Source organism: Akebia trifoliata, unplaced genomic scaffold (genome assembly GCF_017979445.1).
Source record: "Akebia trifoliata isolate Shusen 1 unplaced genomic scaffold, ASM1797944v1 Contig00369, whole genome shotgun sequence".
Classification (NCBI taxonomy): domain Eukaryota; kingdom Viridiplantae; phylum Streptophyta; class Magnoliopsida; order Ranunculales; family Lardizabalaceae; genus Akebia; species Akebia trifoliata.
In genome coordinates this window covers 16360-42058 of record NW_028236989.1, presented here as the reverse complement: position 1 = coordinate 42058, position 25699 = coordinate 16360, and the positions used below count along the sequence as shown (strand labels likewise).

Genomic DNA, 25699 nt, shown 5'->3' with positions numbered 1-25699 from the left:
GGGTTACTCAAAGGCTTCGGCACTACATGTTTTCTCATTTAGTCATTCTGTTATCTCGGATGGACCCCCAAAAATATCTCTTCGAGAAGTCGACACTGACAGGTAGAACTGCACGTTGGTTATTGTTATTGTCAGAATACGATATTACGCATGTTACGCAGAAATCTATCAAGGGAAGAGCAGTAGCAGAATACTTGGCTGATCATCCAGTGGTAGAAGGAACAAGACTTATCGATCAATTCCCAGATGAAAATATCTTGAACCTTGAAGAAGAATCGCGAGATAGAGTATGGCGGTTATACTTTGATGGAGCGACGAACAGAACGAGTTTGAAATAGGGGCAATCTTGTTCTCTCCCGAAGGATGCCACATTCCGATTGCTATTAAGCTAGCTTTCTCCAATACTAATAATACAGCTAAATACGAAGCATGCATCGCCGGGCTCGAGGCTGTTTTGAATCTAGATATCACAAAAATTAAAGTATTTGGAGATTCAGCCTTGGTTATACATAAATCATTGGAAGAATGGAAAACTAAGGATGTAAAACTGAAATCCTATCACAAGTATCTGCTAAATTTAGTAAGGAAGTTCAAAGCCATCTTGTTTCAACATCTGTCAAGGGAAAAAAAAAAGATTCGCTGATGCTCTGGCTACTCTTTCTTCGATGATCCATTTGCCTTCAGGCATGGAACTAAGGCCTATCACAGTCGAAATCAAAGATAAACATGCATATTGCCATCAGGTTGACATCGTTACTCGACTCCCTAATGGAAAGCCATGGTACACTGATGTCCAGAAAGTATTAGAAAAACAAGAGTTCCTAGTTGAAACGTCAAGGAAATAATGACAAATCCTACAGAGTCTCGCATCCTAGTTCATCATATGCGCAGGAAACTTATATAAAAAGTCTTATAATGGAATTCATTTGTCATGTGTTGACGAAAATCAAGCTAAACGGTTAATGGAAGAGTTGCATTCTGGAGACTGTAGACCACATATGAGTGGGAAGATGTTAGTCAAACGAATCATGAGACAGGGATATTATTGGCCAACAATGGAAACAGACTGTCATCACCTGGTCAAGACCTGCCATAAATGCCAAGTACATGCTAACCTCATACATGTACCTCCATCTCAGTTAGTTGGTTTGACTTCGCCATGACCATTTTCTATCTAGGGTATCGACATAATTGGCAAAATCACACCTAAAGCATCGAATGGACATGAGTACATTCTTGTGGCCATTGATTATTTTACAAAATGGGTGGAGACCACTTCATATGTTGTTCTCACTGCATCCAAAGTTGCCAAGTTCGTCCAAACACATATTATCAGTCGATATGGAGTACCTTCTGAATTGATTTCTGATAACGGGTCACATTTCAAAGTTGAATTTATTTTCCTATGTTCAAAGTTCAAGATTTGACACCACAAATCATCACCCTACCGTCCCTAGACTAACGGAGCAGTTGAAGGAGCCAATAAGAATCTCAAGACAATCATTAGGAAGATGTGTCAATCGCATAAGAATTATTCTGAAAAGTTATCATTTATGCTCTGGGCATACCGTACCTCGATACAATCTTCCACCGGAGCCACTCCTTATTTACTAGTGTACGGAATGGAAGCTGTCTTACCAATTGAAATAGAAATCTCGTCCCTCAGGATTCTAATGGAGAGTCAGTTATCAGAAGTAAACTGGGTTTGTCACTGGTACGAAGAGTTGAATTTAATCGATGAAAAATGACTTAGAGCTCTGTACCATGTGCAAGCTTATCAGAGAAGAGTCACTCGGGCATTTGATAAAAGGGTTAAAGTTTGTGACTTACAAGTTGGGGACCTAGTGCTCAAAGAAAATGGAGCACCCATCTTCGATCCTAGAGGTAAATTCAAGCCCAATTGGGGAAGTCCCTTCATTATCAAAGAGGTACTGCCTGGGAAAGCTGTTAAACTCCAAGATCACGATGGCATCGAATTACCAGAACCGACAAACCTTGACCAGATCAAGCGGTATTACATTTGAGGAGGTCATCTTTGGTCAAACCAATTTTCCTGTCACCCAGTTAAATATCTCCTTTCTCAGCCCCTTGCAGCCATCTTAAAAATAAATAAAAAAATAAAATAATAAAGCCTTTTTTCTTTTTTAGCCCGATCAACTAACCCAGGGGAAGGAAATGTTCGAACTACGTTTTGGTCTGATCCCAAAATTCTGGGGTACGTAGGCAACCTGAGAAGTTACTTCAGGCCCGACCAGTTCAAAAAATAAAAAATATAGATTTTTCTCAGACCCACTGAGATTCGTCTCAAATTTTGCTCAGACCCGTCGAAATTCGTCTTGGATTATTCTCAAACTTACTCAGATTTTACTTAGACCTGTCGAGATTCGTCTCGAATTATTCTCAGACTTACTCAGATTTTGCTCAGACACCGCCGAGGGTCTTCTCAGATTTTTCTCAGACCTGCTGAGATTTGTCTCGGACTTTACTCAGACATGCTCAAATTTTACTCAGACCTGTCGAGATTCTTTCTCAGATTTTGTTCAGACCCACCGAGATTCATCTAGAATTTTACTCAGACTTGCTCAGACCCATCGAGATTCATCTCGAATTTTACTCAGACCTATTCAAATTTTGCTCAAACCTGCCAAGATTCTTTCTTGGATTTTGCTCAGACTCGCTGAGATTCGTCTCGGACTTTACTCAGACCTGCATAGTTTATGCTCAGATTTTACTCAGTTTTATCTGATTTTCTAAAAAAATATGTTGCACGGATTTTATGTTGACCTTACACAGTTTGCTATCCTCTTAGAATGAATGTGCAAAATGGAGGTGCACATTTTCAAAATCATCACTACACAATGGCACACACGTGCACTCATATTGCATTTGCATTAGTCAAGGAGAATTTTTCAAAATTCAAGGATCTAACATTTTTCCAATGAGAGGTTATCCTTAAAGATCTGGACATTTTGACAAATTGTCGAATCAGGCAGCAAAATGGACAGTCACTAGCTTTGGCATTCGGATGTCGCACTATCTACGACAATAGATTGGGCATTTAGTTTACTTCCACCCTCTGCCAAAGAAGGGCATCTGTAGACATCCCATTATTGCATCTCCCTAATCCGACACCCAATTTTGATGGATTCCTAATGATGAATATAAAAGAACTCGAAGGCTTGTGAGTACTGCTTGATCCCTTCTGTTTCTAGTCTTTTCATCCCTCTTACTCGTCACAAATCGACATAGAAATTTGCGCACGCTTAGGATCGCTACACCTTACATCCGATTTAGCAAGCACATACGCTTAGAGACTTCGCTACACTAGGAAAATATAATTTTGGAACTTATAAATATTCACACGGTGATCGAAAGAAACCTCATGTTGAAAATCTAAAAAATCACAAAAATGACAAAAATACCCTCATAAATTTTAGACCTTCGAAAAATCTTGAAAGTACCTCCATTGCACTCAGAGTGGGATCGAGTCTAACAGTACCCAAATTGATGAAAACAAAGAAATCCCTAAAAATCTGTAAAAATCACAAAAATGATGAAAATACCCTTCATAAATTTTAGACCTCCAAAAAATCTTGAAAGTACCTCCATTGCACTTAGAATGTGATTTCGAATCTAACGAGACCCAAATCAATGAAAACAGAGAAGTTCAAGAAAAATCTGTAAAAATCACCAAAAAGACCAAAATACCCCTCAATATCCAACTCTAACATAGAGACCCTAATCCCTAAGAAAATAAAATTCAAATCGAAAATCAAACAAAAATCCAACCAAGAAACCAATTTAAAATTCAAATCAAATTTAAATCAAAAATCAAAATAAGATTCAAATTGAAAATTAAACTAAAATTTAATCAAAATCAAATTAAAATTCAAATGTAACAACAATTTAAAATCAAATTAAATTTCAATTAAAATACAAAATCAAAATCAAAATTTAAACATCAAACTTAAATATCAAATTAAAATATCGACAAAATTCAATCGCAATTAAAATTCAAATCAAAATCAAATCAAGTTTTAAAAAAAAAAATTTTAATCGAATCGATCAACTAATCAAAATGAAATCAAATCGACCACCAACCAATATTAAAATCAAAATTAAATTTTAATCGAATAATCAAAATTTAAAATCAAATTAAAATCAAACCAAATGCAAATTCAAATTAAAACAAATCAAACTGTCGACAATTTCGAAATTCAAATCAAATCAACCAATTAGAATTCAGCGACAATAGGCTACCGTAGTACGAGTAGCGTGGGATTCCTCCCTCATTCTATTAAAAGAAAAATAAAAATTAATAAAAATAAATAAATAAAAAATAAAAAATAAAAAAAAGAACTAACCCACGTTTCTTCTTCTTCCCCACGTGTTCCTCTTCTTCTTCTCCAACTATTCTCTTCACCAACACAGTAGCTACGTCTTCAACTCCTCTTCTTCTCCCCTTTCCAATGTCCTCAATCCTCACTCCCTCTTTCTTCCCCACTTCTTCTCCCATCTCTCCATAACTACCCACGTCCCTCTTCTCCTCTGTTCTTCAACCCACAGCCATTCCAACCTTCATTGAGCAGCCCCTACAACAGCCCCGAAAATCCACTTTAACAGCCTAAACCAGCCCCCACCTTCATTCCATCACTTCTTCTTCTCACCCCCATCTCAGCTTCATCTCCTTCTTCTTTTTCTTGCTCTTCCCTGTATCGCCCAGCCACTCTTAGTCTTCTTCTCATAAAACTACTTCAGGTCCTAACAACACCCTATTGGATCGCAATAGAGTCTGATCATCTTGATTAAGCGGGTTCAGTGCCTAACACCTTCCGAAACCCGTAACCTGACCCCTTACCCATCTTTCTGATCCGCGGACCGACTCATATATATTTGGAGTTAATTTTGGTTCCTAGACCTAAACTAGGTGGCGACTCCTGATTCTTTAAAAAATCTCTGAGATACGTAATCGAACCCCTATTTGTTATTTAGCGGACGACCGCGGGTCGAGGCAATTCATATATGTTCGAAAGGATTTTCCTAAACGTAATATAGGCTCTAGGGATGTTTTAATGTCATGGGTATTTTGATAATTTAGTCATTTTTTAGTGATTTTTCTCATAAAATTTCTTTTTGTTTGAAAATAATGATTTCTATATTTTGGGTCATATTTTTCTAGTGTAGCATTGTTTCTAAAGTTTTGTTTGGTTGAAATATTTCATCCGAACTTTGGAAACACATTTAGTAACAAATAAAAATATTTGAATATTCATCTATCATTAGAAATCGTCGCAATCGGGTTGACAAGTTGATTAATCATGCGAATGCCAAAATGGGATGTCTACACCTAGTACCTCTAGATCTGACATGAGAATTTGTGTTAGTGTTCTCGGGATGCCACAGAGTTGTATTAGAGCTCATTAGTAATTCCGTATTTGGATTATGAGCTCTTATGTATCTAAAATTCCTTAGAGTCTACTATGCCCATGATAAAATCATAGGTCATTCCATTACTAAGCCTGTAGACACCCCATTTTTACATTCACCTGATTAATCAACTCGTCAACCCGATCGCAACGGTTTTCAATGATGGATGTTTATTCCAATGCTTTATGTTATTACCAGTTTCAAAAATCCGGATGAGGTATCTCGAACTGACAAAACTGTAAAAATCACGCTACGCTAGGAAAAAAATGACCCTAGAAACATAGAAATCATCATCTTGCAGACAAAAAGAAGTTTCATGATAAAAATCATTAAAAAATGATCAAATTACCAAAATACTCCTAACCTTAAAACATCCCTAGAGCCTACGTTACGCTTAAGAAAATCCATCCAAACACATAAAATAACAAATTGAAATCAAATAAATCATTTCGCCAATTTTCATAAAATTCGACAAAATTATGAAAATACCCCTCATAAAGTTCACGACCATTCCACACAAAAAATTTCATAAATGACACAAACCAATATTTTCATTAAATTCCTTACGAAAATTCGATTCTAAAACATCCTAGAACATCAAAAATCGACTTAAAACACAAAAAGTCCTCTTCGAGGATAAAACGGTAATTTTATAATTTTTATAATTAAAAATTTTGAAATTAATAAATAAAACATTAAATAATTAAAGTGAAACATTAATAAAATTAATTTAAAATTTTGAACCAAAAAAATCGATCAATTAGGCTCTCAGGCAAAATTGTTGATGGTTGCCAAGATATTTATTCAAGGACCCCTCCATTTGGGGGTCCAAAGAATTAAAGATATAATAAAGGGGGGTTCTCCAAAAAATTAAAGTCAATCAAGTAAGACTAAAGTTAAGATTTTAAAGTCAATCAAGTAAGACTAGAGTCAAAATTAAAGTCAATCAAGTAAGACTAAAGTCAAGATATTAAAGTCAATCAAGTAAGACTAAAGTCAAAATCTTAAAGTCAATCAAATAAGACTAAAAGTCAAAATCCTAATAGAGTTCTAATTAAATAATAATTCTATTTAACAATCCTAATTAAATAATAACTCTATTTAATAGAATTCTAATTAAAATATAACTCTACCTAAAATAATTCTAACTAAAATATAACTCTACCTAAAATAATTCTAATTAAAATATAACTCTAACTAAAAGAATTATAATTAAACACTAATTCTATCTAAACAAACACTTAAAAAAATCTATAAATAGGGGCCCTCACACCCTATTTTCGTATCAAATAATAAACCCTAAGAGAAGTAGGTCAAAAAACTTCCCTAATTTCCCATAAACCCTAATTTTGAAGTCCCAACTCCTTACCTAACACCCATACTTCGATTTTATCTCGAAAAACACCTAAAAGCCCTTTAAAAATACCCAGAAATCTATAAATAAATCTGAAGAATTCAGATCTAAGAAAGAGATACCTCGTCTTGGAGATCAGAAATCAGATCCGGACACAGAACGAAGCGAGGAGTACTATACAAGGAGTTACTCTGTCAGATCTGAGGGAACGAGAACGTTGTCTTCGGAAAGGTATAAATTTTTAAAATTTTTCTTTATTACTTAGGTCTTTTAGCAATGTAGTTTATTTGGGAATAAGTAGAGACCGGCGTTTGCCAGGCGAGGTTGGTGCCTAATACCTTCCAACCCCGCAACATAATCCCCGGACCCATATTTTCTTTCGTAGATTAGTTGTCTTTATTTTTAGAGTCAATGATCGGTTCGTAGACCGTAATAACTAGGTGGCGACTCCCAAACTTCAAAGGTCAAAAGCGGATCCGCGCACCCCGCGGATCGAGGGCGCTTTCAGTGACGACTCCACTAGGGATTATTGAGGATCAAACTTGAAAAACCCCAAGTATGGGAAGCATTGCTAGTAGGACCTAGTTTTTTATTTTATTTTATTTTATTTTATTTATTTTTTTATTATTTGATTTTTATCATTCTTTTGGCTCTGTTGTTGATTATTGATTGGGATGTTGAATATTTTTGTTTGGCACATCTCTGTTATGGTTCAATTTGGGGTCACTCATAATGACCCTAAATAATGTAGGATATCAAAGGTTAATGACATGAGGAATGACCCATTTTTATTATTTTGATTATTTTCGGGTTAGTATTATCCTTTATTGGTACCTTTTGGTTCAATTTTGGATATTTTGGATTTGGCATATAATTTTTTCTTTTTAGTTCAATCGAAGGTCATTTAGAATGATCCTAAATAATGAAATATTCAAATTGACATATGAATTGAGGATGGAATGATGGTGGTTGGGATGAGAGTTATGATTTTTTTTTTACAAAAAAAGAAAAAAAATATTTTTGGATGATTTTTTTTGACACGTTACTGGGCATAGGCAGTGAATTGTGAAAATAAATTATTTGTGAGTGATGCATTAAGAAACAAACAAAGTGCATTTTTTAATGTTGTTAGTGATGAGGAGAGAATTCCAAGAAAAAAAATCAGAAAAAATTATAAAAAAAAAGTTTTTTTTTGGTGTGCCGTTAGTAGAAATCTATTTCTGTTGTTTTCTATCTTCTTCTCCACAAAGAAGAGGACTAAAAACAGAAGCAGAGAGAGACGTTTCTCTATCTCTCTCTCTCTCTCTCTCTCTCTTCTCACCTTATTCATCCATCTCTATATCTTCTCGAGCTCCTGCAAATCTGAGATTGATCTCATCGATCTCTTTATTCTGATCGAAACTAGGTACCGATTCCTCCTATGTAAAACCCCCAAATCTTATTCGGATGTTGAGATAAACTAGAAACTTTGAAATTAAAAGAAGATTGTAATGGTGGTGGAGAATTCAGACCAGAGGCTTCAATCTTGAGATCTGAAATTTTAGTTTATTTACCTGTTACTCGACAGAAATTTGCGACTACTAAGCATTTTATCGAGAATCATTATAAGAATTATCTGTAAGGTCTTCAAGATCGCAAAGAGAGGACGTGGTCGCTCACAGATCTAAAACCAAGCCACTCTCCTTTCTCTAATCTCCCCATCACAAATACCTCTCCCCTATTTTTAACCTCTCATCCCCCTTTCTATTACAAGCTTTAACCCCCGATGAGAAACACTTCATCACTCATGTTCTCGCATTCTTCGCTGCTTCAGACAAAATCATTCTTGAAAACCTCGTAGGCCGATTCATAAAAGAAGTCCAAATCACTGAGGCTTGTGCTTTCTACGGGTTTCAAATCACCATCGAAAACATCCATTCTGAGAGGTACAGTCTCTCGTTTGAATCTTACATCAAGGATTCTATAGAGAAGAATTGTTTGTTTCATGCAATCGAGACTGTCCCTTGTGTCGCCAAAAAAGCTGAGTGGGCACTTAAATGGATTATTGTTTCATGCAATCGAGCATTTTATTTTTTTTTTTTTATTTTTTTATTTTCTCTCTAGTAGTTTTTGCGTGGTATTTTGGTTAGAGAAACGCGGGTTGATGTTGGGTTTGACTTTTTCAAAAAAGTTAATCTCACTAGATGAAGGTTTACATTGCGTGTTTGCTTTAAAGCTTGTTGAAGTAGAAACTGAGTAAGGAGCAAGTCAAAAGAATCGTTGCTGACGCAGTAGAAATAAAGAGAGTGAGTGATGTGTGGACGTGTGAGTTGAGTGCTGGCAGCAATATACATAAAGAAAATTTTTTATTTGTTTGAAAATTTGTTTTTTTTTTCTTTTGAATGTGTTAAAAAAAATGTTCTTGAGATGTGTGTTACTGTCAACAACATACATATTATAAATAAATAAATAAAAAATAAAAAAACTTATTTTGCTAATACTAAGAGCATAGCAGCACCCATTTTTATTACTTTAAAAAAAATCTTTTGTTTGGTTTACTAAAATAAAATTTTTCTTTTACAAAAAAAAAAAATGTAATCCTTTTTGTTCTTTTCATGTTAGCAATTTTTTTTTTTCTTTTAACATTTAAAAAAAATCAATTAGTTTTTAAAAAAAGAAAAAAAGAGGTTCATCACTCCTTATCCCTACAAATATCATTTTATCCTCGATTCAATATTCATTAAAATCTCGACTTGTTTAGGATCATCCAAAGTGATCTTTAATTAGACTATTAAAAAAAAAAGTTGGATTTCGAAAATCAACCATGGAGGTGTTTATTTTTAGGTGAGTCAACTCAGTTGAACCCATCTTACATCTCGTGAGAAGCTAGTTGTGTGCTATTTATTTTAATTCTCTTTGTGTGATTTTACCATAATGTGTTGCCATGATACTCAATTTTGAGCAAAATGAGTCGAGTCAACTCATTTGAATTTATTGATTTCATGCAATTTGTTACTTGTTCTTATACATTCCCTTGATATGTTATGATGATATTGTTTCCATGGTATATGAGGATTGAATGAGTTAACTCGATGAGTCCATGTTTGAATAGGTTATGTGTTAGATTAGGGTGCATGATTTCCCTTTTGATACCTGATTAATATGATGACACCCTTTTGATATCTTGATTGATGGATCCTTAACTCTTAACATATTGATTGATTGGTTTTAATTAATTGATTGGTTGATTTTAATTCCTCCTGATTTGCATGCCATGACTTTGATCTTGATAATCTTTTGATGATTGTATTCACTATGATTGTGGTTTATTAATGATCTGATCTAGCCCATAGGCCCATTTATTTGAAAAATGCCTCAGGCGCACCCCACCCTGTTTTGCACACACCAGTAGCACGTTTATCGCTTTGCACTCTTGCATGTCCCTTATAACCAACATGGCACTAGTGTGTGGCCCGGTCTCTTCGGAGATGCGACGTCATTCATGAAAACCACAACTCCAGTCACATGTCCTGATTGCCAACGTGGTACTAGTACGTGGTCGGTCCCCTTGTGGGACGCCAAACCATTTATGAAAACTACAACTCTTGACCCGTACCCATAGGTATATCAAAGATGATCCAAGTACATCAATTGCACTTCTTGATTAAAACCAGTGCCTAAGCAAGATCCTGCTCAGATGTACTATGATAATAGGAGGATAGACTATGTCTGTTCTAGAAAAGAGGTGATTTAAGAGTGCCTTTACTCAAGCATCACGCACTACCTCTGATCTGGGGATTAAACTGACTAATTTTAGCTTCAGAGAAGTAAGTTGAAGTTTTGGATTATCACCTATACGGTATATCAAACCAAGTCACCACGTACCATCTAATTGAGTACGCTCGAGAGGTATATAGGTGTACTTGGGCAAGGGTGGCCAGATAAAAATGCATGGCACGTAGTAAGCTTAGAGTCTAGAAACCTCCCCTGTAGGTCACGACTCGAACTTCTCATGGGTGTTCCCGGGTTGTTATTTGAATAAGACATTGTGATTGATGAATGTATCTGAATGATGTATGAGATCAGAATGTATGATTGTCCTTAAGAATAAAAAATTTTGCTTTTGGAAATTAAAATGGGTGCATCGACCCACTAAAGAATTCATTTCTTGCAATAATTCATAATGACCCAGTCCATCTCGATCCAACAATCATAATGGGCCGAGCCATTTAGATCAAAATGGAAGTCAAATTCTTTTCTAAATTCGGGTTTCGACCCATTTTAAAAGTAGAAAAATATTTTCCAAAAGAAAAGAGAAGGAAGGAAAAATGATTTACAAAAGATATATTTTTGCATGAACCTTAGAAATTTTCTTTTTTGCATGGACATTGAAAAATTACTAAAATATATTTTTCTAAAAAGAAAATGACTTGTAAAAAAATAATCAGATTTGTGAAAGTTTTATTCAATAAAAACATTATTTGTCAATAATTTTCAAGAATGCAATAGAATTATTTTCCTTCTGAATAATCATTGCATGAATTTTCAAGGTTCATTTATAATGTTATCAAGGGGGTAATACTGGAATTTATTAAATTCACCTTCAATGAGGTTTCAGGGTTATCATTGTACCAAAGCTCAATCGTCCATCGTCTACAAGGGTTATAAATCCGGTCAGTTAGAACAAACGTCAATATCAAGTCAACAGTCAGAAATGACCTCAAAATTTCTCAACATCGCCCAGTTGTTCCCCAAAGATCATAGTGCTTCAATCCTACTAGTTGTAAGCAATATCTTAGTTCTCAATCCTAATCAAACTCGTGTAGATACTTGTATTGAGTTTTCATGAGTCATTTGGGTTAGCTCGAATCCCTTTTTTTCAACAAAGTCATGTCTTCTTTAGATTGAGTTTACTCTGTTCATGTTAAGTCAAGTTAGTTTATTGAGTTTACAGAGGTGTTTGTCATCCCATCTGAAATTGATTGGATAAAGAAAATTTTTGAATACCTCGAGCACATTAACGAATTAACTAATAATCTGATAGATTTCTTTACTGAACAAGAGATAAGAGTCGAGCTCAACCTTTAATCGAGAAAGTAAAGGTCTTTGACCTCGAAACAGAAAATAATTCCTAAAGAGATTCAAATAGAAACCATCATATCCCTAGAGGAACACGAGGGGATAATGAATTTACTCAGAAATTTCAAAAGACTAGTTCACGTGGTCCTATGAGGATATATTAGGATGTAAGCTTGGGTGAATACGTATTCGTTCGATAGAATGGAAATACCAATGAGATCAAAGAAGATATTACTAAACATATCGATGTTGTCCTCACTGTATCTCAAGTTGCAAAGTTCATCAAAGCAAATGTCATAAGTCAATTCAAGGTACTTTGGAATTAGTATCTGATAGTGGGTTATACTTCAAAGCCAAAATCATCACCCTATCTTCAAAGTTTAAGATCCGATCTCACAAATCATTCCCTTACCTTCATTAGACTATGGAGCGGTTGAAGTGGAATTGATTTTTGATAATGGATCGCACTTCAAAGCCGAAGTTATTATACAGTGTTCAAAGTTCAAAATCTCACACCACAAATCATCTCCTTACCGTCCTCAGACCAATGGAGCAGTTGAAGAAGCCAATAAAAAATCTCAAAACAATCATCAAGACAATACGTCAATCACACTAGGATTAGTTAGAGAAGTTACCATTCGCACTACAGGGGTACAGAAACGATCCTACCAGTTAAAAGAAAATTTTCATATCTCAAGGTCTTGATGAAAAGTCAATTACTAGAAACAGACTAGGCTCATCATTGGGTGCGAAGAGCTAAACTTGATTGAAGAAAAATAACCTAGAAGTTTTGTACTATGTGTAAACTTATCAAAAAAGAATGGTTCGCACGCTTGACAAAAAGGTTAAAATTCATCAAGGATTTAATCACCAGACTTCAGAGAAAATTAAGCACTCCTCCTTGATTATGGGAAGAAATCTGAACCCAATTGGAGAGATTAATTCATTAAGAAAATATTGTCTAGAAAAGTTATCAGGCTTCAAGATCATGATGGAATTGGATTACTAGAACCAACCAACCTTGACCAAATCAAACGGTACTACATTTAAGGAGGCCATCTTTGGTCGAATCAATTCTCCTATTACTCAATTCAATATATCCTTTCTCAACCCCTTTGCAACCTTTTCAAAAAGAAAAATTATGCCTTTTTCTTTCTCAGCCCGATCACCTAACCTAGGAGAGGGAAGATTCGAACTACGTTTTGATCTAATCCCAAAATTCTGGGATACGTAGGCAACCTGAGAAGTTACTTCAGGCTCGACCACATGAAAATAAAAAAAATCTATTTCCCCACACATCAAAATAAATCTAAAAAAAATTCAAAAGAAAAAGAAATATCATCCAAAATGGGAAAGAAAATTCGAGGAAAAAGAAAACAATTTAAAAGAAAATGTCACACAAGGGGCATTTAGGTTTTTGAGCCTCAAAATTCCTTTCTTTTTTATGCCCAATCCTAAGCCTACCCATAAAAGTCCTCCTAAGCCTGCTAGGTTGAAAACCTGAAAAGGGCAACTTAGGCAAAAATTAAGGCAAACTCGCAAGGTTGAAAATCCGAAAGGACAACTTTGGCAACAATCAAAGCAAAGAAAAAAAGAAAGCTTGTTAGATTGAAAACCTGAAAAGGCGATCTAAGCAAAGGTTAGAGCAACAAAGAAAAAATAGAAAAAGATCCCTGCGGAGTTAAAAACTAAGAGTGGTCCGTGCTGAAACATCAGAAGTCCGAATAATCAAGTTTAATACTTAGCTTAAATCAGGTACAGACTCGGAAGCCACAAGTATCTTGTCTACAATCGATCTGAAATTTTTTACTTCTCCAAGTGAACCAAGGGAGATAAGGGTGAATTCTATGATGAGTCTCAAAAGGAAATATTTTGTTTTCTTGAGCCTGACTCAAAATCTTCTATAAAATTAATCAAAATTAAAAGTTGAATCTTTATTGCACTTGTGGTAATCAAATATTTCAAACCTTCATACAATGGGGCATTTTCTTTTTCCTTTAAATATGTAGTTTCCCCTTTATACTAGGGGTATTTTTTTGCATAATGTATTCAATTATCACCAATGTCATGTTTGTTATCAAACTAGGGGCATTTTCTTTTTGAGTAATGTTAATCCTAAAAGATAATAGGAACCCCAAACTTAAGGTTACCCTCTTGATAACAGTTTTTCGAAAAACCCTTGAGGTTCAAAACAAATAAAAACTCAAGTTTTAAATTCATAAAACTTTTGGATAAAACCTTTAGGTTCAAACAAACGCATTTTGGATCTCGCATAGGAGATAGGGCATTCATTTTTCCCAGATTTATTCCTTCATTCTCAGTTTTACTCAGCCAGATACCGCCGAGGGTTTTCTCAAAACTATGCTCAAATACAGCCGAGGGCTTTCTCGATATTATGCTCAGATGCCGCTGAGGGCTTTCTCGGAACTATGCTCAGGTACCGCCAAGGGTTTTCTAGGAACTATGCTCAGATGCCACCAAGGGCTTTCTCGGAATTATGCTCAGTTACCGCCGAGGGTTTTCTCGAAATTATACTAAGATGCCGCCAAGGGTTTTCTCGAAACTATGCTCAGATGCCGTCGAGGGCTTTCTCGGAATTATGCTCAGATGCCGTCGAGGGCTTTCTCAGAACTATGCTCAGATGCCGTCGGGGGCTATCTCGGAATTATGCTTAGATGCCATCGAGGGTATTCTCAGAACTATGCTTAGATGCCGTCGAGGGCTTTCTCAGAATTATGCTCAGTTGCCGCCGAGGGCTTTCTCGGAACTATGCTCAGATGTTGTCGAGGGCTTTCTCGAAATTATGCTCAGTTACTATCGAGGGTTTTCTCAGAATTATGCTCAGTTACCGTCGAGGGTTTCTCGGAATTATGCTCAGTTATCGCTAAGGGTTTCTCGGAATTATGCTTAGTTACCGCCGAGGATTTTCTCGGAATTATGCTCAGTTTTTGTTCAAATTATGCTCAGATTATACCCAGTTATGTTCAGTTTATGCTCAGTCTATGTTTAGATTATGCTCAGTTTATGCTTAGATTATGCTCAAATTATGTTCAGTTTATGCTCAATTTATATTCACTTTGTGCTCAGGTTTTACTCAGTTCCAACTTAAACTCTTTGAAATTTATCTCAGATCTTAAGTGCACACACTTGCACAGTTGTTACATTAATCAAGGAGAATTTTCTAAAATTCAAGCATCTGACACTGTCAGTGAGAGTTCTCGTTCGATAACCTGACAACCTTTTAGTTCGGGGAGAGTTTTATGCTCAAAGATCTAAACATCCCAATGAATTGCTAAATCAGGCTGCAAAATGAACTGTCACTAGCTTTGGCATTCGGATATCGCACTATCTACCAAAATAAAGTTGCTATCTAGTTTGCTTCAACCCTCTGCCAAAGAGGGTCATCTGTAGACACCCCATTTTTGCATTCCCCTGATAAATCAACTTGTCAACCCGATCGCAACAGTTTCCAATGATGGATGTTTATTCCAATGCTTTATTTTGTTACCAGATATGTTTCAAAAATCCAGATGAGGTATCTCGAATTGACAAAACTGTAGAAACCACGCTACGCTAGGAAAAAAATGACCCCAGAAACATAGAAATCATCATCTTGTAGACAAAAAGAAGCTTCACGATAAAAATCACTAAGAAATGATCAAATTATCAAAATACCACCTTAAATCATCCCTAGAGCTTACGTTACGCTTAAGAAAATCCATTCAAACTCATAAAACAACAAATTGAAACCAAATAAATCATTTCACCAATTTTCATAGAATTCGACAAAATTATAAAAATTCCCCTCACAAAGTTTATGATCATTCCACACAAAAAAATTCATAAATGACACAAACCAATATTTCCATTGAATTCCTTACGAAAAATCAATTCTAAAACATCCTAAAACATCAAAAATCGATTTCAAACACAAAAAGTCCTCTTAGAGGGTAAAACGGTAATTTTACAATTTTTATAATTAAAATTTTCAAAATTAATAAATAAAACATTAAATAATTAAAGTGAAACATTAATAAAATTAATTTAAAATTTTGAAACAAAAAAATCGATCAATTAGGCTCTCAGGCAAAATTATTGATGGTTGCCAAGATATTTATTCAAGGACCCTCCATTTGGAGGTCCAAAGAATTAAAGATATAATAAAGGGGGGTTCTCCAAAAAATTAAAGTCAATCAAGTAAGACTAAAGTCAAGATCTTAAAGTCAATGAAGTAAGACTAGAGTCAAAATTAAAGTCAATCAAGTAAGACTAAAGTCAAAATCTTAAAGTCAATCAAATAAGACCAAAAGTCAAAATCCTAATAGAGTTCTAATTAAATAATAATTCTATTTAACAATCCTAATTAAATAATAACTCTATTTAATAGAATTCTAATTAAAATATAACTCTACCTAAAACAATTCTAACTAAAATATAACTCTACCTAAAATAATTCTAATTAAAATATAACTCTAACTAAAAGAATTATAATTAAACACTAATTCTATCTAAACAATTAAAAAAATCTATAAATAGGGGTCCTCACACCCTATTTTCGTATCAAATAATAAATCATAAGGGAAGTAGGTCAAAAAGCTTTCCTAGCTTCCCATAAATCCTAATTTTGAAGCCCCAACTCCTTACCTAACACCCATACTTCAATTTTAGCTCGAAAAACACCTAAAAACCCTTCAAAAGCACCTAGAAATCCATAAAAATTCGAAGAATCCAGATCTAAGAAAGAGATACCCCACCTCAGAGATCAGAAATTAGATCCGAAGACAGAATGAAGCGAGGAGTACTGTACAAGGAATTACTCTGTCAGATCTGAGGGAACTAGAATGTTGTCTTCGGAAAGGTATAAATTTTTTAATTTTTTCTTTATTACTTAGGTCTTTTAGCAATGTAGTTTATTTAGGAATAAGTAGAAATCTGCGTTTGCCGGGCGGGGTTGGTGCCTAACACTTTCCAACCCCGTAACATGATCCCCGAACCCGTATTTTCTTTCGTAGATTAGTTGTCTTTGTTTTTAGAGTCAATGATCGGTTCGTAGACCGTAATAACTAGGTGGCGACTCCCAAACCTCAAAGGTCAAAAGCGGATCCGCGCACCCCGCAGATCGAGGGCACTTTCAAAGCCTATGATAAAGTCAGAGGTCATTCAATAATAACGATTATTGGCCTTATATTGATAAGTGATTTATTGTTGATAAATAGAGACGAGATGAGTGGATGAGGCAGAGGTCGAATAGTAGTTGAGATGGGACAAGCTTCGAATCGGATCCCCAATTCAATAGCACAATTGATGACATTTATGGGACAGATGGCTAAGTATCAGGGCAAGTTTAGGGAGGAGATGATCGAGTCTAGACCAAGTTAGCCGGAGAAATGGCTGAATTGAGGGAGTGTCATGCTTCTTTATAGAGGTCAAATCCTATTCCACCATTGGGACCATGTCCACATGTTGTGCCTTTGAGGGACGAGAGAGTTCCCCAACCCCAATGCCAGGCAAATCCAAGGATGTGGTTACAAAATTTTCAACGATTACGTCCATCAAAATTTGGGGGTTTTTCTTATCTGACTGAGGTCAAGATATGGGTTTTAAAAACCTGTGAGACTTTGAACGCCATGCAGTACCCGAGAGATCAATGGGTGATGGTGGTAACATTTCAGTTAAACATGGATGCTAGTCATTGGTAGTGTTCTGAGAAAAACGTAATAGGTGATGGATCGTTTGAGTGGGTGGACTTCGAGAGGATGTTTCTCGATAGATTCATATTTAAGACAGTTTTAGAGATCAAGCACCAAGAGTTTACGAGATTGGTGTAGGGTAACCTATCGGTTATCGACTATGAGTTGAATTTCACCCGATTGTTGCGATACGCATCTGAGCTCATCCAACAAATCTGTAAAAAGTCTACAAATTTTTCAGGAGATTACAACCTTATCTAAGGGCCAGGATGTTGGTGATTGAGACCACCAGTTACCGAGACACGGTGAGTCGAACTTAAAGAGTTGAATGAAAGGAAATGAAGTTATAAACTTCAAAGGGATAGACTAGTAGACCCTAGACTTATTTTCCTCCCAGATTAGATCTAAACAAAAGGTCTGTGTATTCGAGGTCGAGTGCCTCTAGGTCAACAAATTCACAGTACATAGTTCCTTCACCGCCGAGCTATAAAGTAGTTGGGGCTCCAATGTAGCCATCGAGGCCAATAGGACCAACAGGGTAGATTCAGAGATCATAGGCTCCAATCTATCGATCATCCACTCCACCGAGACCCATATAGGCGGTACCGTCAGCATGTTTCACATGCGGACAATAGGGTCATTTCAATAGAGAGTGCCCTCTATTACGATCACAAACATGGGTTATTCCTAGACCCCAAGGTAGGGCATATCATCTGACCTAGGAGGAGGTACATGTTTTAGACGAAGTGTTGGAAGGTACAATTTTAATCTATAATATTAAATTTGAGTTTTGTTCAATACTGGTTCCTCTACATTATATGTTTCTATTAAGAATGTATGATTGCTTGACTTAAGAATTTTTGACATGGGTCGAGTAATAAAATTATCTACATCATTGGGAGACCGTCAAATAACTTAGAAATTATGTTGAAACTGTGTAATTAGGATAGAGGACTAGGAAATGATTATTGATCTCATGTTACAATACTGTTGCAACTTCGACATTACTTAGGGATGGATTGGTTAATATGAAAGCACGCCCATGTCAATTGATTCACGAGATCAGCTATTCTTAGGAAATTGGGGTATCCGAGGGTCAAAGTTCAAGGATCCAAGGATAGAAGAGACAACTCTCCATACAAGCAGTTGGAAATCTAAGAGCGTCAGAGATAAAGACGTCTATAGACATGGTAGAAGTATTCAGGGAATTTGGGGATATTTTTTCAGAAGAATTACCGGGTTTGCCGCCGTGTCGCGAAATAGAATTCTTGATTGACTTGGTACCAAGCATAGGGCCTATTTTTATTACATCACACCGAATGGCCCCGGTAGAAACGCAAGAGTTGAAAGTGCAAATTGATGAGCTTACGAGCTTGGGGTTTATTCGATCGAGTTCCTCACCTTAGGGAGTATTGATTTTGTTTGTCAAGAAGAAGGATGAGTCACTCCGATTATGCATTAACTACCGGAAGTTGAATCAAGTGACCATAAAAAATAAGTACTCCTTTTCGCACATCTATGACATGTTTGATCAATTATATGGTGCCTAATATTTCTCTTAAGATTGATTTGCTATCTGGGTACCACCAGTTGAGAATTCAAAAAGCGAATATTCCGAAAATAGCATTCGGACCAGGTTAGGACACTTCGAGTATCTAATGATTTCTTTTGGTCAGACGAATGCACCAACAACATTTATGGATCTTATGCACCGGATATTTTGGGAGCACCTCGATAGATTTATCATCGTATTCATAGATGACATCTTGATCTATTCTAAGTTGAGAAAGGATCACAAGAGACACCTTAGGATCACAATATAGATTTTACGAGAGCACAAGCTATACGCCAAGTTCAGTAAGTGTGAGTTCTAGCTTCAAAAGGTAAAATTCTTAGGGCGCGTAGTGTTTCGTAAAGGGATAGCAGTATACCCTTCCAAAGTTGAAGCCGTGTTATCTTGAAAACAACCAAGGATAGGGACATATATCATAAGTTTCTATGGGATGACAGGTTATTATAGAATATTTATTAAGGGATTCTCCACTCTTGCAGCACCGTTGATGAGCCTAACTTAGAAAAATATTCGGTTTGAGTGGGATGACAATTACAAGATTGCTTTTCAAAAATTGAATAGAAGTAAATCCTTAGAATAAAGCACCTAAACATGCATGATTTAAAAGTGAATCAACCCTAAGTAAGAAATCCAAATAAAATACCTTTAATAAATCTACGTTTCTTAAAAAACTAGTAACTAAAAGGTAGAAGGGAAGATTTCATAACTATTTTGTGCCTTCTACAATGCGATTTTGTTAAAATGACTTTTAAAAAAATTCCTTGCTCGAAACCCTAATTTTACTCTTCGTCCCAACACAAACTCTTTGACTTAGAGTGAAAATCTTGAAAAAGCAAAACTTTTTCTCTTCACAAACTCTTGGTTCTCATTCTAAGGTGTTTGAATTGTTGCTTAAAGATATAGAATTTGGGTATTCTTCGTTGGATAAGAAAGATGGAGAAAAAAGATAAATATGATTTTCTATCTCAAGTTTGGTATTTATATGATACTAGGGTTGTGATGATAATTTATGTAATTTTTTCTTTTGTTAATAATTTAATTCACGAGACTCTAATTTATGCAAATTTATAATCTATTTTGGATAATTTTTTTATACGAATCTAATGATATCCTCGGATTTTGTTGAAACGACTTATATAAAAAGTATATTTTTTGATGGATTATTTATATGCTTATCAAGGCACATACAAATTTTTGTTTGAACTTCGATTATCATATATTTATAATTTGAAATATATTTTTTCAAATATTATAAATTTACTAGCTTAAATCTATAACGCCCTAGATTTGTAAACATGTATCTCAAGGAAATCCGTAGGTAAATAAATAGAAGAATTTTTTTTTGAACCCATACCCTACCCTAACTTAACCTATCCCCATTCTCTAACATCATCAATCACCCACATCACAACCCATACCCTACACACCCTAACCTTTCATCATTCTCTAACACCATCAACCAACCACATCACAACCCATATCTCTACCCATCACTTTCCTTAAAACACTCCAACAAAATCACCTCAACCCATACTTCCCTCCTCATCAACCAACTAACCCATACCCTTCTTTCTAATCAAACAACCCCCATCAACCAATCAACCAATCTCATCACCTCACTCTCTCATCACATTTGCCACATGTCACATCCTCTTAATCCTCCCAAAAAATAACCCATTCTCCTAAATCTACACACCTCACCTCTTCAACCAACATAACACTCATTATCCAAACAACTCCCTTACACCCCCATTCCCCACATCAACCATCACTCATCTCACCCTACCAAACACTCTATCCAAATGGATTTGGGTAGGATCCAAACCATTTGGATCAAAACCTCACTCATTTTCATTCATTACACAACTACCCCCACTTACACTCCAAATTTCATATCCTTCCTTTCTAAAACCCATGTCATTTTTTATTATCCTAACTCTTCACCCCATTATACCCCCAAATACCCTCCCAACATCTATAAATACCCCCCTCTTCTTCCCAAAAAGGGTTACCCACTATCATTAAGAAAAATCTTACCAATTCTCTCTCACTAATCCTCCCCAAGTCTCACACAAAAAAATCACATACTACACTCATCTCTCTCATCATCTCTTCTTTACTCCTTAATCATACAAGAGTTGTATTTTCTTAACTCACTAAGGACTCAAAAGAATTTAAGAAGAAGAAGAAGAAAAGAAGATCAAGGATACAAGGTAGGTGCAACAAATACCCCCCCTCTCTCTCTATTCTCTCTTCCTTCCTCCCCTATTATCCCCCTCTTCTCTTCATATTATTTTTAGGATGTGTGGTCATCAAGGCTAAGGATCTATAAAGATCATCTCCATCAATGAGATGATCCTATGATCGAGCCAAAAGCAAACCCCTATCTAAGGTACAAATGCACGACACGTGGCACTCTCTTTTTCCAATTTTTTATTATCAAATGACCGAGTTCTTTGAGGTTACCACCACTTGGCGAGGAGAAAAGGGTGCCTAACACCTTCGCTTTTCTCTAACCGAGCCGCTTAACCCGATCCCTAGGTTCAATTAGTTCCTTATCCATCGCGAGTCACTATAAACTAAAAATATCATTTTTTGGAAAATGTACATCGGGTGACCATTCACACCCACTTACAACATGAATGGTGGCGACTCCAAACCATAGTAGGTGTGGCCGTTGTAATGACGAAATCCACGTATCTACAGTTGGCGACTCCACTGGGGATTTTGGCTCATCCCTCGTGACAACTTGATCATTTGAAAAACACAACGAAGAAAAAAAAACAAATTTTTGTTTTACTAATGTTGTTTGTGTGTTTTTCCATTTAAGTTTTCATTTCTATGTCCTCAATGTAATATTTACTTACATTCTTGTTCATGATATTTGTAAGGGGGTCGATGAAAAAATAATAAATAAGAATGCACGTGTGCACTTGCGAGCATAGCCTCACTTCCAAGCCACCCCACCCTCAATATACTTAGCCTTGATGCTTAGTAGTTTCACGGCTTGAGATCGTTATTTCAAGTGTCGGGAATGAACACATCAAACCCGATCACCAACAAACGACATGTGTACGTCGGTATGCATCGAGGTTTGAAGATCAGGTAGCCATGAAGCCACCTATTAAACTCATGCATGTGCCCGGCTAGATGAGCTAGGACACAAGTTTTTAATGTTACATCGACCCCCAAAGCCACGTTGTATGTGCTTGATGTATTCGCGCTTCGAAGCCTAAGTTGTAAGCCCAAAAAGGTACACGTAGATCATAGGATTTACTTTTGTTTTCCTCCCATCTCCCCTTAGGTAATAGGGGAGGAATGCATCCCATTCATGTTCAAAAAACAAAATAAAAGGAAAAAAACAGTGAAGAAGGGAAGCAAAACAGGGGACCAAAGAAACAGTTTTGTGAATTTCCAGAAACTGGATTTCTTTCTGGTCCGTGTCCATGACACGGATAGGCAAAAATGTGCCCCATCTGTGTTGGGAGCACGGTTGAAGCAGTAAATACTTCATCTGTGTTGGGAGCACGGTTGCAACAGGGAATACTTTACCCGTATTTTGAGCACGGCTGAAACAGTGAAGGTCTCATCCGTACCCAAAACACAGATAGAAGATGGATGATTACATCCGTGCCATTGACGCGGACCAGAATGAACTCGACAATCCATTTTTGAAGAGGCCCCACTTACTATTGAGCAAACATCAATGGCATCCTTAGAAAAATCCCAAGTTTTGGACAAATTAAGTAAAATAGATTTTTGTTAATCAATGTTTTCCAAAAAAATAATAATAATAATAAATAAATAAAAATAAAACAAAACAAAATAGGAAAAAAAGGGGGGGAAAGAACTAGCGGATTTTCCCAAATCAAAACGATTATGTGAACCAGGTCCCCACTCGTATCCATTTAGAACTGGATCCACGACCCAGATTCATTTCAAACTGAGTCCACGAACCAGGCCCATGTCCATTTCAACTGGGTCCATGACCCAGATCCATGTCCATTTCAACTAGGTCCACGACCCAGATCCATTTTCAGCTGGGTTCACGACCCAGATCCAATCCAACTAGGTCCACAACCCAGATCCATTTCCAATTGGGTCCACAACCCAGATCCATTTTCAACTGGGTTCACGACCCAGATCCAATCCAACTGAGTCCACGACCCAGATCCATTTTCAATCGGGTCCACGACTCAAATCCATTTTCAACTAGGTCCACGACCCAGATCCATTTTCAACTGGGTTCACGACCCAGATCCAATCCAACTGAGTCCACGACCCAGATCCATTTTCAATCGGATCCACGACTCAGATCCATTTTAAACTAGGTTTACGACCCAGATCCAATCCAATTGGGTCCACTACCCAGATCCATTTTCAACCAGGTTTATGACCCAGATCCAATCCAACTGAGTCCACGACCTAGATCCATTTACAACAAGGTTCACGACCCAAATCCAATCCAACTGGGTTTACGACCAAAATCCATTTTCAACTGGGTCTACGACCCAGATCCAATCTAACGGGGTCCATGACCCAGACCCATTTTCAATTGGGTCTACGACCCAAATCCAATCCAACTAGGTCCACTATCTATATCCAATTCAAACTAGGTCCATGACCCAGATCCATTTCATCTGGGTCCACCATCCAGATCCACTACAACTGGGTCTACGACCCAGATCCATTCCAACTGGGCCCATGACCCAGATCCACTACAAACCGGATCCATATCCAATTTCAAACCAAATCCACGATCTAACAAAAACAACAACCGATCAATCGACTCAAATGCATTAAAAAAAAGGGATTTCAAAAAGCACCAATTGCAGTCTTTGATCAAAGTCGATGCCTAGAAAGATCTTACCCTGTTGATACGAGGGGGATAGACTACGTCTATTCAGGGAATAAGGTGATTTAAGAATGCCATTGTGCACCGCCTCTTCCTTGGAGATCGGCCCTACCGGTGTTGATTTCATAGAATTGAATTGGAGGTTAATAAAAACATGGGTTATGCCAACTCGATTTATCTTAGAAATTACTTTTTCAAAATATTTTTTCGACTCCGTGTCGATGCCAGCCCCGTGCTGATGAAATTATTTTTTCAAAATGTTTTCCGACTCCGTGTCGATGCCAGCTTCGTGCTGATGAAATTACTTTTTCAAAATATTTTTCCGACTCCGTGTCGATGCCAGCTCCGTGCTGATGAAATTATTTTTTCAAAATGTTTTCCGACTCCGTGTCGATGCCAGCTTCGTGCTGATGAAATTACTTTTTCAAAATATTTTCCCGACTCCGTGTCGATGCCAACCTCGTGCTGATGAAATTACTTTTCCAAAATGTTTTCCCGACTCCGTGTCGATGCCAGCTACGTGCTGATGAAACTACTTTTTCAAAATATTTTCCCGACTCTGTGTCAATGCCGACTCCGTGTCAATGCAAACTCTGTGCTGATGAAATTACTTTTTCAAAATACTTTCTCGACTCTATGTCGATGCTAGCTCCGTGCTGATGAAATTACCTTTTCAAAATATTTTCCCGACTCCGTGTCGATGCCAACTCCGTGCTGATGCCAACTCCGTGTTGATGCCGACTCCGTGTCGATGCTAGCTCCGTGCTGAGATAATTCCGCCTTCAAAATTTTTTTCCGACTCCTTGTGGATGCCAGCTCTATGTTGATGCCAACTCCGTGTTGGTGCCGACTCCGTGTCGATGCTAGCTCCGCGCTGAGTTAATTCCGTTTTCAAAAACATTTTACTGACTCCGTGTCGATGCCAGCTCCGTGCTGATGTCATTCTTTAAAAAAATACTTTACCAACTCCGTGTTGATGCCAGCTCCGCGCTGAGAAATTATTTTTTCGTTAAAACTCATAATAAATAACTTTACCTGACCTAATAAAACATCATGCATCTTCATTTTTGTAAACAAGATAGTAACGCTTGGTCTTCTGTACCCATAGGTGGCCAAGCGAAAAAAATACAAGCAGCCAGAAGTACCTCCATATTTCCTTAGATCATCTACAGTCACCATGAGTTCTTCCGAACTGGCACAGCCCACGATGCCGAAATGTCATGCATCGATCCACAAATCGCAGCATTATTGAAAATAATCGAGAGGCAAGAAAAGATAGTAAGTGCCATGTTAGCCAACACCAGCATCATACAAGCCCAAACAATACAGCAACATGCGTTCGGATCAAATCAGGATCTACCCGAGCAACCTCCATAGGGACCACAAACCACCGTGCCACCTGCAGTGCCTGAATATCAAGGGCCCATGCTCTATATTCCACATAATCGACCACCCCTTGTGGTCATTCCTGATGACGAATGTGAGTACAGGACCACAGAGGCCAAGAGTGCAACAAACGAAAAATTGGCTCAGTAAATCGAGTCTCTGCAGGAAGAGATGAGAAGAATGAAGGGCCTCAACACGATGAGTAGAGCTCGATTCAAAGACCTCTATTTCTACCCAAATGCTCAATTACCGGTCAAGTTCAAGTGTCCGGAGTTCGAAAAGTATAACGGAGTAAGATGTCCTTTGTCACATCTAAAGTTATACTGTGGATTTATGTGCCAATATGGCGAGGATGA

At 36.8% G+C, this 25699-nt stretch overlaps 1 pseudogene; it reads left to right on the top strand.

The window, feature by feature from the left end:
• The first annotated feature begins 726 nt into the window (after positions 1-726).
• Positions 727-25549, top strand: LOC147381535 (ribonucleoside-diphosphate reductase small chain-like; annotated as a pseudogene).
• The last annotated feature ends 150 nt before the right edge of the window (positions 25550-25699 follow it).